The sequence below is a fragment of the Cinclus cinclus genome, chromosome 5, assembly GCF_963662255.1.
Source record: "Cinclus cinclus chromosome 5, bCinCin1.1, whole genome shotgun sequence".
Classification (NCBI taxonomy): Eukaryota; Metazoa; Chordata; class Aves; order Passeriformes; family Cinclidae; genus Cinclus; species Cinclus cinclus.
In genome coordinates this window covers 52735617-52750403 of record NC_085050.1, presented here as the reverse complement: position 1 = coordinate 52750403, position 14787 = coordinate 52735617, and positions in this window count along the sequence as shown.

The following is a 14787-nucleotide window of genomic DNA, read 5'->3' as shown; positions in this document are numbered from 1 at the left end:
TGCTGCCTGTTCCTGTAGTCAGCAGTAAATAGGCTAGGGCAGAATGCTGGATATGAGCATCCTGCTCCAAAATATGAGTCTGCTTTTCCTTTCTTCTACTGGTGAAAAAGACCTCATCTCTGGGATGGAGTAGTACGCAAATCTGCATTCCTTTGCCATATGTTTTGGAGATTCATTGAAAAAGGGTTATTTTTTAAAGATTTGAAAGTGGAATTTAAAAGCTGCTGACTTAAGAAAAAGGGGTCAAGAAGGAAAGCAACAGAAAAGATCAATGTTTGGGGGCAGAAAACATGAAAACAGCCCCTTCTTCAATTTGTAAAACACCCACTGGGGTCAGGCTGGGGTGGTTTGGTGATGAGTACAAATATACACAACCCTGGAGACATTTGGGGCTGTCTGCACTCAGGGCACCACTGCTGTCTCACTTTCCACTACTCTGCCTGCTGCGTTCTGCAAACACACTCTTCTCCTGTGGTTATTTTTGAAGCAGCTCCTTAAAACAGATGTCCTCTTATGTGTCTCTTCCCTGCTACACAAATAATACTTTGCCTCATGCTCCTGCCGTCCTTTTGAACTAAATTTTAAAAAGAGAAAAACTGGGGTAAAGAAGAATGTCCTTTCCCATTGGTGATTTCTGTTTTAACTTTCATGGCACTGTCGCTCTGGGGCACATGAGTTGCTTTTCTGCTCTTCATAGAGCAACCTACAAAGGTTTTTTCTTTCTGGCCTTCTTTGCCCTTCCAAGGATTCTTCTCTCTTTAGAACCTTTCCAACTCTCTCCCTCTTCTCCTTCTCTGACTTCTGGATGCACTGCAAACACCATAGGTCTCATAAAAAATTTCCTCTTGGGTAATACTACTGAGGAAGGATCCACATGTACCAGGTACACTCTGTCCTCCTTGCATAGTCTTCCTACAGCTACCAGTACCATTGTTTGGCACCCAGGCACACCTGCTTTGGGCATCCCAAAATTTTCCCTTGGAAGGAATCACTCTCCTTAAATACTGTGTCCTTGATTTTCTTAGTATTATTAACACTGGTATTTTTCCTAAAGAAGCAAATGGAATATATGCAGAGTGGAGTAGCTTGAGATGCAATGATTAAAGGAGGTGCTAAATTGTGGAAAAACATATGAAGTAAAATACCCTTGGTAGAACATTTGGCCTAAATGTCATTATCTGGTACCGTTTGTGCAGACAGGCACTGATGCTGCCAGCCTTGCTCACTGAGTTGGCAGGAAGTATCCTTAGGGGTTTAAAGGGAACTGATCAATAAGACACTTTCCATGAGCAGAGGAAGCAAGCACAAGCCAGCAGAGGTAGAAGCAGAGGAATTACGTAAGTCTATGAACTTTGAGCCCACGTGTGAAACCTCAGCTCTGAGAAAATAATCATCAAGAGTTTGGGGATTTTGGCTGGGGGTGGAGAGGTATTACCACACAGCTTATTGGGCAATGTTTCTACCAAAGTACAAAATCAATTTAATTTGCAGAGCCAAGGACTTAGAACAAGAAGAATATTCTCCCCTGTATCCAAGGTCCCATGTACAGTCAGTACAATCAGTACACCCGTGGAAGCTAAACCAAGGAATTACAGTTTAGAAAATGCAACTTCTCAGAGACAGCCCTGGTAGTATAATAGCCTTCCTGAATAGCTATTGTAACACTGTTGTTAACAAGGCTTCTGGAATGCCAAACAAGATTTCAACAATTGCTTATGCCACCGAGTTTCATTTGCTTCTTCCTAGGGGACTGTAAAATTATCAGGCCATCCATTTCTACTCTTCCTCGTTGCCTGATATCTGACAGCAAAGTCCTTCAATCTTCAGTGTCTGCAGGAGCTTTGTTACTGGTGGCACAAGGATTATAAACAGGCCATTATGTAGGGACAGGGCTTAAACTAGACTCATAAGGTTCAGAACTTTTTTGTGTTTGTGAGTTGGCTTTTTTCCCAATCATGTGGCCTCTCTCTTAACAGCCATGCTTCCCCTAATGCTAGAAAAGGAAAATGGCCTTCTCCAAATCAGTGATGTCCAAGAGGAGATGGAAAGATGCTCGACAAACAGACAGACCTTGCACACCTTGTGGAGGTTTCTCAGCCTTAAGTTACATCTCCTAGCATGACTTGGCCAATAGAAGAAACCAAGAATGGGAAGTGTTGCCTGCACAGCTCTGTGCTATGCTGTCAACTATTACACTTTCGCTGCTTTAGCACAGAAAATGGATCACAGTTGTGATTACAGGAGGAGGTCATTGGCCCAATTGCTCAATAGTGAGAAAGGGAAAACTTTAGCTGCTGTTCCGCCAAAAAAAATCATCTAAACCCTGCATGAGCCTGAAGATACACACTGAAGTTACATATGCTGTGTGGTTCCAGATGAGTGGGCAAGTTAACCACACCTAAACACAAAATCAAAATAAAGCAACTTAATTAGAGAAGATAAAGTAAAACCAAACATCCTCAGCCCCACAAAGCAGCTGTGCTGGGGAACATGGAGGCTCCAGCCTCCTTATGCTGGCACATGAAGCCCATTGGCAGGGGTACAAACATGGCTACACAGAGCTGGAAGGACATGCTGACAAAGGGTCAGGTCATGTAACAAGAACATGGGCACGTAATGATAGGAAATGGGGAACAGTTTTAAACTAAAGGAAGGGAGACTTAAATTAGATAGTAGGAAGAAGTTCTTTACTGAGAGGGTGCTGAGGCACTGGAACAGCTTGCCCAGAGCAGCTGTGGATTCCCTATTCCTGGGAGGCCCCATTCAAGGCCAAGCTGGATGGGACCACCTTGATGTGGTGCATGACATCCCTCCCCCCAGACCAAGGAACACTCAGTCTGGCTGCAGTACAGCATCCTCCATCATAAACACTGAAGCTCTCAGCATGACAGTGAGAGAACAGAGAAAGAGAAGGCATCAAAGGCCTCTTGTGTCCCCACTGCAAGGGGCAGGGGTTTAAAATTCCCCACATACCTGTTTCAGTTACAACTCTAACACTTCCCTGTCAGAACAGAATAGGAGAGGGGAGGACATTCTCTTTAGGGGAACAGGTTGAGGGTGGTGGACAGTAGGATAGGACACCTGCTGTTGCTGGCTCTCCACCAGCCCTAGGACATGCATTCCCATCACCACCTGGATAACACCTCCCCACATAGTGCAGAATTCACCTCTCTCATACAGCCATCCTGGCAGGTGGGAAGACAGGCCAGGAAAACTCATCTAGGGTGGATGTGGCACCATGCCTCTGGCAGTAGAAAGAGCTTGCTTCGTGTCACACCTCTCTTCGCAGTGCCACTAAAGCCTGAGCCACCTCATCCAGACACCTTCTGGCCCCTACTGTCACCAGCTGAGAGAAAAAAAAGACTAGCTTTCTTTTGGTTAATTTTAAACTAGTAAAAGTTGATTATTGCTTGGTAAGCCTATTCCATGCCTGCTCTCTAAACACAAAGGGGAAAATATATATATTTTCCTTTATATAGCAAAGAAGAACAGACTAAGACAAGAATCTCTTCAGAAACTACAAATCAGAGAACCTGGTGAGAGCTGTCTAATTTGTTCCTCTTTCTATCTAACTACCATTGCAACCAGGAGCTGAAATTCTGTTTGACTAAAGCTTTCAGCAGAGCGTGGTCAGCTCTGTGCTATCATCATCCTCATCCTGCAGGCTCACTCACACTTTGAAAAAAATATTCCTCCATGTCAGAAGCAGTAAATTTCAAAAGCAGCAGCCAATGAAAAATCATGGAAACTTTGGTGCCTGTGACAGCTGGAACAAAGGTTTAGCAATACATGTCATGCTGTCTGCATCAAACCGTGGGTAACAGATGTACTTTGACACCAAATCCTCTTTCTTCACATTTAGGTGTATTAACCAAGTAAGGACTTCCTCCTACATACCTGTTTTTTATCACCCTTAATGCATGGCATTCTGCCACCCAGAGTGTAAAATGCAGTCACCTTTTTCTTCAGGTCACAGAGTAACTCCAGCCGTGCTTGAAGCTAAGCAGTCTCCTAGCTGCCACCACCTGAGTCTCACAGCAGTTGAAACTGATTTAAAAGCAGCAGACAGCAAAGTCACATCAAGCAAAATTGATCCATTTCTGCTGCAAAATTTACACGTGGAAAGGCAAGGGCAAGTGATAACAGTCCACAGATCTCCAAAAGAATTTGGTGCAAGGTGCAGATCTGAACCAAAATGAAAGCAAAGGAGGAAGGCTGCTGGGTTGCCCACATGCCCTGGAGACAGGGGAGGTAGCAGCTTCATTTGCAACCATTACCTGTCTTGGCCCTCTGGCAACAGTCAGAGAAAAAAAGAGCAAGATCTGCACTCTCATTCCCCTTCTGTCTTTCTGCAGATGCAAATACTCAGATTTTCAGACTGCTTTTATGCCTTCCCATGCTTGATCACAGCAAATATTTGTAGCAGACACAGTGCTTCTTTTTGAGCCATCTCCTGTTTAAACCTGGATTCTCCCTTCACCCTTTTCTGCTTTGTAGTCTTTGCTTTTCTATTTGTATGGTTTGCAGGAAGGATTAAGGTGTTTCTCTCCTTACCCTCCTTGCAGGGGTCAAACCTGACAGGTTTGACCTAAAGCCATCACTTCTCTACTGCTGTCATTGTAACAAACCTACTCTTCTTTCTCAGGGTTTTCATGACAGATGAATACCAGATAAATTTGGCCTACCTGTGCAGGGGTGAAATACACTCTTAAAATACCCGAATCCCTTAGAATTGAATCTACAATACAATTTATAACTAGCGAACTGGCACCTGCATGTCCTCATAGGTCTGTAATCCCTAGCTGGAAAATCTTATATTCATCCTGCAAGGCTTTAAATCAATTTCAGGTACGGAGTTAACAGAGTTAACTAAGTTAACCAGCAGTTCTGTGGATCTAGCTCTCTCATTCTAGGGGCAGACACCTTGTCTAATACAGGCAAGATCTATGTGAATAACACTGATAAGCATCATCCAGACTGGGCTGGAAGGGGTTTCTAATTGTTTAGTTTGTTGGAAAGAGCCAAAGAGAGTTTCTTGTGGGCCTGTGAACCAAAGCAGGGAGTTTGATGAGGACAAAACAATGAGCATCTGGGGCTTGATGGAACACTCTGACAGCAGAAAAGCTGCTGATGGGTGCCATCATCAGTAACAAGAGGTTATAAACGTTCATAAGCTTGGAAGTGCTTTTCTTCACGACTATGCTGGAGCAGCACTGGTCTGCTCCCCTACAGATACCAGCATCTTCCAATCATCTCCAGCACAGTTGCTTTACCGTTATCAGCAAAGCCCACAAAATTGTTTATGAGAAGCAGGCTGGTCAGGTTATCTGGCAGCCTTAAAGCTGTCTCTTTCTGACAAATACCACATATTCTGCTCTAGGAAGGGGCTGGCCCTTACTTGGAAGAGTAAAACAAGCCTAGTGGTAAATAAATCTAAAGCCAGATCCAATTAATATATCCAAAGGGAAGCCTCCCAGTGTCAGGAAGATAGGTGAGTTTGAAACCTGAACTTTGACAAAATAGTAACTGACAGCAGCTGCAAACCAGAGCTGGAGGAGTCATGTGCACTTTGAAAGTGGGTTTTGTCTTTGGCTGTTAGAAAAGGAGTGTTCTTCATTTACATCATCTAAGGCAAGATAACTAGTGCAAGGTAGGTGAGGGAGCAAGCCAGCCTTATTTGTAACAATTAACCAAATGAAACAACTGGTTGGCCTCATGCATTGCTTAGACCAGTGTGACTCATACTGAAAGGACAAATAGTCTGTGACAGGATATGAGCTATCACATACAGATAACATCTTTTTTTCCCCAACTAAATGTGTGTCCATAAAGCCAGAGAACAGGAAGTACATCCTTGCCCCTGGCATAAACCCACCTGATGACAACATCTGCCATTATGCAACTTTTCCATGGAGCTGTTTTCTATGGTAGATAGACATTTGCAAAAGGAGATCTTGTGGCAGATACCACAAATGACTGACTGGGGAAGAAAACATTTTTGTCATATGATTCCCTTTTCCACTGGCTTTCCATGTGTATGACTGAATTTGAGCCTGACTGGGTACAATAAGAAAGTAAGTTCATCCATTCACAGTTAGCTCACATGTAAATAGTATCTCATAAATATTCCTACAGTCCCTTGGGAGTGGTGGCAACCTCCACTGCAAGAGTGCCTAATCACATGTAAGGTAAATTATAAAGTCACACTTTGAGCACCATTCTTGAAGTCAATGAAAACTTCTTTATGCCCCTGGTGACATCTGACAGCAAAGGAATTGTTCTGATTGCTTTAAGATGTTCTGCACTGAGTCAAAAAGCCAAAGCCCTAATTACAGTACCAGAAACCTGAGGATCAGCAGCCACGTTCTTTCCCCTACTGTCAGCCCAGAGGCTGGCACAGCAGGTTCAGCAAGAAGCAAACTGAGCACCACTAGTGTCTGCAGAACTTCCTTGGTCTTACTTCAATGCTCAGAGATGCCCTGTTCCACTCTGAACCTTGATTAAAGCTGCCCAGGCTGAGCTGTCAGCGTGACTCAGCAGCAGCACCAATACCCAGTGCTCACACTGAGCTTCTCACTCTTGAGCAGCTTACAGCTGCATTACAGATCTCCTCAGAAACTTCATGTAAGATAAAGGCACCAAACACAGCCTGTCCATTACATCAAGGGCCGTAACAAATACAGTTATCTCAATTACATCTGAGGACTGAAAAAAATGCCAACTTGATGTAGCTATAAATCTTACAATCTCTTTCCCCTCCATATTATTTTCAAAGGAAAGTAAGCTATAGCTGGAATTCCCTGTTATTTCAGCTTATTTTCAATCAGTTCTTGAAAGATTTGTATCTCCTTACTCTTGGACTGTAGAAAATGTATCTTCAAGAAGTTACTATGTGGACTAGCTGATATTGATGTAAGCTTAATAAATAAGATTTTTTTTTAATTAATAAATTACAGTAGAGATGCATGAAAGTTAATTTTATGGAGGTAAGGTAAGGGATGTTCATCAAACTTATTTTACTGCTAAAACTTGTATACAAATAACGCACTATTAGTTTTAAGAGTATTTTTATCTTGAACTAAATTTGTCTAGAAAGGAGTTACTTTATTCAGGAGGCAACATGATGCATCAAATCTGATAAGACATTTCTTTGGCAGAGAGAAATCCACAGTCCTACACAGAACAGTTGTAGCAATATCATCAAGGTCAGGCTTTTACTCCTTTGCAGACACAGACTCTCTCAACATGGAAGCTCTGAAATTCAGAAATTTAGGAACCTGAAATTCAGACTGCAGTAACAGGTAAAATTCCCTAAAAAGTAAAGTTAATACCTATGAGAGTGAGGATTTTATACATATCAGTATTTATCAGTAACATTAGTTCCTTCCTTCTTACAAGCTTCATCATTAATTATTCTAGAATGACCAAAGGAGGAAAAAAAGAACGCACAAAAACCTTCCTCTAAAGCAGACCCAAATTTTGTTCTTGTTAATTCATACTTCTACATTTCCAGGTCAGCCATTCTGTCATCCAGGATAGACAGGATCTTAATTGGGACATACAGAACAAGCAGTACAGAAAATAAAGGAAAAAAAAAAATCAGGATCTTCTCAAAACATCTCTCTCACTTCAGCCTTCCTTCAAACAGCACAAAGTAGGATCTGGCTGACAGCATTATTCCCTTGAAGGTCATCTTTGAAAGAAACAACTACTGTAGCTACCTCAAAAGACTGTGAAGCTTTTTTTATTTTTTCCAGTGGAGGAGGGAGCCTGAACTCTGGAAGAAGGCAGCAGGAAGAGACAGGCATGTGCTCACCCAGGGAGGTGATGCTCCCTTGGAAATACAGCTCATGCCCCAGAGCTGGGGTCCCACTGCTCGGGCTGCTGTGGGTCCTGACAGGGCAATGCAGAAAGTGACGGAGGACGATGAGTCACCTCTCTTTCAGTGCCTCTCCCATTTGACAGTGTTGAGCCAGCAAACACTGACTTTCCGTGGCAAAATGCCTGAGTGAGGAGATTAGGCTGCCTTTGTTTATGGCTGTTTAATTTCTCAGGTCACGAGGTTCCTGGAGTCATCATGGGGCTGTTTGAAAACAGAAACACTCGAGGCCAGAGCACGGGCAGAGAAGGTTCCTTTGCAAATATGCACCATTTGCATTTGGTTACTTTTAACTGAAAGAGGATTTACAGCATTGGCAAAGTGAAAAATCACACAGTACCTACAGACAGCTCTGCCAAGTCACATCTGGACTTAGCGATTTAACCATTATCAGGGTGCTTGCATTTGAAACAACCCTAGTCCTCTTGATCAGGTGAGGCAGACTTGGAGAGGGGCACACAGTACTACTTTGGAAAAGTGCTAATTATCAGGAGTTGCTCTTTTTCTTTTTTATTTGCAGTCAGATTTTCGGCTTCAGTAATCCCATTCTTTTTATGGCATTTATGGCTAAATTGCAAGACTTTTATTTACATACTGTAACAGTATGGTTTGCTACCCTAGGTAGAAGATATTAAGTTATTAACCAGGCTTCCAGTACTGAACAACTGAAACTCAGGAAAAAATATGTGAGCTAAACTGCAAACAGGACTGGCAGAGAGTACAGTTAAAAACAGCAACAACAACAACAAACAACAAACAAACAAAAAACCCCAAAACAAAACAAAACGAGAAAAAAAACCAAACAAAACAAAACACCACAAACAAACCAAAAAAACCAAACATAAAAACCACAAACTAAACCAAAGCTATCTCCACCCCCTTTTGTTAAGTGGTAGTTCTGACATGCCTGCCACCAGATTGAATTGAAAGGGGAGGCCCAATCTGAATTTTTTTGTGGGAAGCTACAATGACACAAATGAAAGTGCCTTCTCATAATGCATTACTGTGCTGGAAAATCAACTGCTGTGTCAACTTCAAAAAACAATATTATAAATTCATTCAGAAAGGGACTCATCAAATGGAGACAGATCAATCAGGAGCTATTAAATACAGCAGTCTTAGGTGCACATTTTTTTGCCAAAAGTGGACAAAGTGTCCCAAAGGAAAAATCACACTATGGATCTTTCATTCCTCAAGCTGTTTCCTAATCATCTGTCACTGGCCACTGTTGGAAACAGGACACAAAGTTCAGTCAGTATTTTAACCAAGTCAGTAGGACACCTTTGCTGTCAGCCTCAAGTTTAAAATAAGCATGGTTGAGAATACAGTATGTGCCAAAGGAAGGCAAACAACAGAGCTCCTGGCTCCCAAGTGAGCCAGAAAAGCAATTTTCTGTATGGAATGCTCCAAGTAATAAAGTAACTTTGAAGCTTTACTAGCAGCAATGAAACTCCTGCATTTGGGGGAAATTTTGGGTTTTTAAACTGCCTCCAGAGAATAAACAGGTCCTGGATTTTACCACATGGAGACAAGTAAAGCATATCCCCTTCTAGTGATGTTTGAGTCTATAGAACACCATTTCCTATCAGCCCAGTTCAGTGTTATACTTACATATAATTCATTTTTCCTACTTGTACCACAACTCATAGCAATAGATTAGAATTAATAAATATGTTACATTTTTATCCTCCTACACTGAAGGGAGAACAACAGCCACATCTGCATGCTGAAAACAACTATCAGCATTTTCAAAAGCATCCACCATGGTTTACAAGTTACCTTTCTAATCCAGGCAGCTACAGAGAACTGCTCTAACTATGGCATTTCCAGCTTTGGACTATAGCAAGGCACAACAATTTCTGCAACAGTTATTTTCCCCATGAACACCTCATTGCCACTAGATAAAAGAAATAAACTCTCTCAAGGGCTCACTGCAAAAGCCAGTCCATGCCACAGCCCCCTGCAGCAGAAGCCTATTGATTTTTCCAGATGTGTTAAGCCCTTCTTGATGGGGCATATAGGAGCAGCTTTACAGGAAAACACACTGAAGGTGTTTTTAGGTGATCCTAAACATAGCAAACACAATACCAGCTGTTGGGAAATGACAAGGCACTACTGGTTCACATGTCTCTTTTTACTAGACTTCCATTTGGGATATGCTGCCTACTGCTGTACTGTCAAATGTCTCCTTCCAAGTGTGTTCACCACTTGAAGTTTTTTAAACAATCACCTTATTGCTGCTTGAGGGCAGATGGAGGCCAGCACCTGAAAAATGTACACTTGCAAGTATTTGAGTCAGCTTCCAATCCTTTCAGCCAGGAAGGAGGTGGGAACAGGCCCAGCTGTCAAACCTTTCCAGAGCCTATCTGGAAATAAAACACACCTGGTGATGCTCCCAAACACTTCTGTTCGTGATGTGATCCGCAACCTGCTGCAGGAAAATGTGCGGCCGCATTCCCTCAGCAGAACAGTCTTGCACAAACAGAAAAAAGAGGATGCCTAAAAGCCAGGAATGGCACTGGAGTCAGGGAGTTTGCAGTATGGGTGGACTGGAGTTGTTCTTACCTGTGCCTTTGGCAAACTATCTGCCCAAGCGAGCACATCATCCTGCTGGATCTTCCTAATATCTGCCAGTTCTGTGTCATTGAGGAGTTCCTTTTCCCAGGACAAAATTCCTAAACCACACATTCCTTCCCCTGACTCTTTCTAGAGCCTCAGCAGCAAAATCTAGACCACAATAGATTGTCCCTATGTTGCTTAATGACAAAGCATTTTGTCATTTCAGCATTGCTGAAAGGCAAAAACCCCCAAACCAATAAACTAAGTTCTTAAACTAACTTTAAAACTTACTTAGTTTTCAACTTAGTTTAAAACAACTTAGTTAGTTGTTCCATGGACTATTTTCTCCATGGGAACAATGTGGCAAGAATGGAACATACCAAATGCCACAGGGCTGAAGTTACTGGAGAACATGAACTCATTCCTCAGTGTTCACTGAAATTTGTAAAAAACCCCAAACAACTAGGTCTTACTAGATGACCAAAACAAAAGATTTAAGTAGCAGCTTACCTGAGTTGTTTCCCTTTCTAAAAGGCCTCAAACTCAATTGAATTACTTTTCTGTAAAATATCACGGAGATGGAAGAAAGGTAGGAAAGCCCTGTGATTGCATTTTCTACCCCAGCACTCCTCACACAGACATGAAGACCAGGATGGACTTCGGCAGACTACCAGGAACGTGACAGAAACTTTGCCTTTCTTCCTTTCACATCACCCCAGAGCCTTCTGCTAACACCTGAGCTGAACATTGAACCAATGCTACAGCAAATGCTGACCAGAGAACATAAGTCTTTCTTTTCGTGTCTGGTTGATGTTTACACAGGGACTTTGCTGCACAGAGCTGCAAGCTTATTTTCTTCCTCACTTTGCCTTCTGAAGTTAAAAGGCCTTTACAGTCAATTGGCCCAAGGGAGACCTCAGACTGCAAACTGGAAAATATGAACTGCCCTGTCCAACAAAACTGTTTCAGAAGTTCCGATTTCTGCCCACTAGTAAGGGAGCAGCACAGGATGAACTGGAAAGACCAAAAATGCTGCATTAAGATAACCAAGCAGTAGAATTGATACATGCACAGCAGTTACCTCACAGAGCAGCTGCAAAGTTGGAATTACAATGTTTAGGACAAAACCTACAGATTTGAACAGCATTTTTGGTTGACCACTTCAGGTTCAGGAGAAGCTGTTTCAGTGCCCCAGTAGTTCAGTTGCTTTTGAGTAATTGTTTTGTGTCCTCTGGCACATTCCTGTGGGGATGCTCCTCTATCTTCTGCTGGCCATCCTCTCCCTCCACTGATAGGCAAACTGAAAGAATGCCTTTATTATCTGCACTCTCTATTTTAAGGTTATGGCTCAGCTTTGGGAAAAAAACTCCTCAAACCAACCCTAAATAAATACACTAGGCAGCTAGGAATCTCTTCTCTCTTCTACTCCAAGCAAACCAACCCAGCTGCAGCCAGCATGCAGGTGCATTAACTGGCACGGTGCTCCAGAACTGCTGGAAAATGTTAGCAATTCAGTAACAATTATACATACATATAAAAAGTAGTTAATAGTGTCTATAGTAGTTGCCACTGAGCCCAACCCAGCAACGCTGGGGAGATCCTCAGAAACCACTATAAAATGGCAAAAATAAAGCCTCTGAAAACGGTCACAACACAGGGAAGAAACCAGGATTTTAAGACAGAAGTATTCTCAAAGGGAGCAAAGACCTGTACAAACCTCCTTAGAAAGCCTCCACCCAGCACTGCTAGTAGGCACAGCACCTGGCAACAGGACAGCCAGCAAATGATCTCACTGCAGACACCTCACACTGCCAAGGTATTTTATTCCCTTGCTGACACATGCCAATTCTGATGCAAATTCCTTTAGGGGACAGGAAAGCAGACCTAAGCCATAGTTCAAGCTTATTGTTTTATTGTATATTGTATTATATACTGTATTAAAACAAAAGCACATCTACACTCCAGCATGTCCAAGAAGCTGATTCTCTGGTGCTCAAACCTAGAAAAACTCTAAAATTAAAGGCAATGAGTAGGACTGGGTTGCCTCAAGGTAATTTAACTAGAGATGACCCCAAACCATGCTGCTTCTAGTGCAATTAAGTCGTAGCCTCAAGAGCAAAGAAAGAACAGTTGGTTGGGTTGTATTCAACCCAGAATTAATCCCATTCTGGCAGAACACCTAGAATTTCACATGAATACCCATATTGAAAGCCATACAAGGGGCAGGGTTAGTGCAACAACATCAAATGCACAGATGCAGGAGCACGTTTGTAACACTGCAGAAGCGCAGTTAGAAGAGATCATGTCAGAGGGTAGAAGTGAAAACCTCATCTCTCAGTCCTGGAGCTTGCTGGAGATACGCAAGAGCAACCACGGCACAAGCTGCCAAGAGCTGCCTCAGTGCAGGTGTCCCCTCAGCACTGCCGTGGCTCCTGCTGCCATGCCACAGCTGTGCACAGCTGTGCAGGGACGGCTGGAGAGCACCGCCTCTACCGAGAAACAATGGCCAAGGAAAAGCATCAAATTAATTACAAAATCAAATTCTTCCCTTTCTATAATTTTCACTTTTCACACAAATGTGAAAGAATCATCCATTGCTTAAGAAGTCACCCATATCCAAACAGTTTTTTTTTTCCCCAGCACCTTGCTCCGTTACTGCTGTTACAGCTTATGACTACTCTGCACCACTATGACCCCACAAAATACTGGCAAAGCACCAGTTTAATGAAGACAAAAAGAGACGTTCATGTGGCCTTGTCACATTCACAAAGTTTAAGTAACACTAAGGGTTTGGGGCTACTTTACCATAATTAAAGGAAAACCAGAACCTTGAAGGGGGAATTTACATTAAAATTCCATAAGTGTCAGTACTTGAATCTAGTTGCCAATTTTTATGTCCCCCCCAATGACTTTTGAAAAATCCTCATGGCCTGAGGCAGAAAAAAATAAAATAATCAAACCTCAGTTTTGCCCTTAACACCCACCTCCCCCTGCCCCGCCTCCAGCTGTTGGGTACAAGGAAGACACCTCTACCAATGAAGCAATAAACACTCAAGGGACTTTTTTAAGCTTTTCTTTTTTTACCCAAATAATCTGGGATGCATCTGTCCCCACATATCAGCCTGCAAATTTCTCCCTTGCTTTTAGGGAATGTACTGAAGGATGAATTTTCCAGGCCCAGGGAAACTTCGAAGCAGCATCTCCACCTCTGGACTTTGGTAGTCACCATTTCCTCACTGTGCAGGAGCACTCCCAATTCAAACACACAATATGAACTGAACCAATGTAGTGAGGTCCACTTCCAGTCACATGAAACATCCACTCTTGTATCAGAAAACATCTCTGGCACGGGAGTGAGTACAAAGTTTCTTTCTGGTGCTGAAGTCCCCAATGGACAGCACAGGCAGACCAAATCCCTCCTGTGACTTCCCACTGCTGTCTCCAGCTGTTTGCTGTCACTGCAGTGGCACTACCAGAGCTCCCATTAAGAGTTCAGCTGAACTTTCCTGCTGGCCGATCCACTACACCATACTTAGGCTACTCCTCTTGAAGAAACCCTGGTAAACAAGGGAAGAGCAGTGATTTTGCAATCATGTTACACCAGCTCTGTTTAGAACAAGGCTGATGTGTGGGTGAGCTGCAGGAGCCCCAGCAACACACAAGCTCCAAACTGCACAGCAAACACAGGTTTCAAAGTAGTTCCATACTCACTTATGTTTGAACTGCATTTCTCTACATCCCATACAGAGTAAGAAGCTGAGACATTAGTTCCTCAGAAACTTTATTTTCATTCAAACTACAGAAATAAAATAGTACCTTCCAATTTCCCGTATTTTCTGCGTATTTGTGCGGCTCAGGGCAAGATGCACTAGGATAAACTACCCTGTACATATGGAGGAAGATAAGGCTCAAAAACTAGCTGTACTTCAAAGAATGCCAAACCTTACCTATGAGGTTGGTTCCAACTCTTTGATAACAATAATAGGCACAACATAGGAAAAAAAAATTGATCTAAACTAGGTACTGTAAGCAAAATCCAATATTCATTACAGAAAGTCAAAGAAACCTTTCAGAAATAACAAAACAATTTTCTACTTTGAAAAAATAGATGAGTCATTTTTGCTTTATATACGGTATATTCACACACTTTCAAGTATCATCTTCACTATTATCATACTTATATGGCTAGAGATAAAAAAAATGAAATCCCATAAGCAGATTATTATGCCAAAGAAGTCACACACAGTCTTTATCTGGGTTTAGCAACACCTGGAATTCTCCACGATATCACCATGACTAAAAAAGCAGTGACTAGACTCAGTGTAATTTTTCCCTTTATTAAACATGTT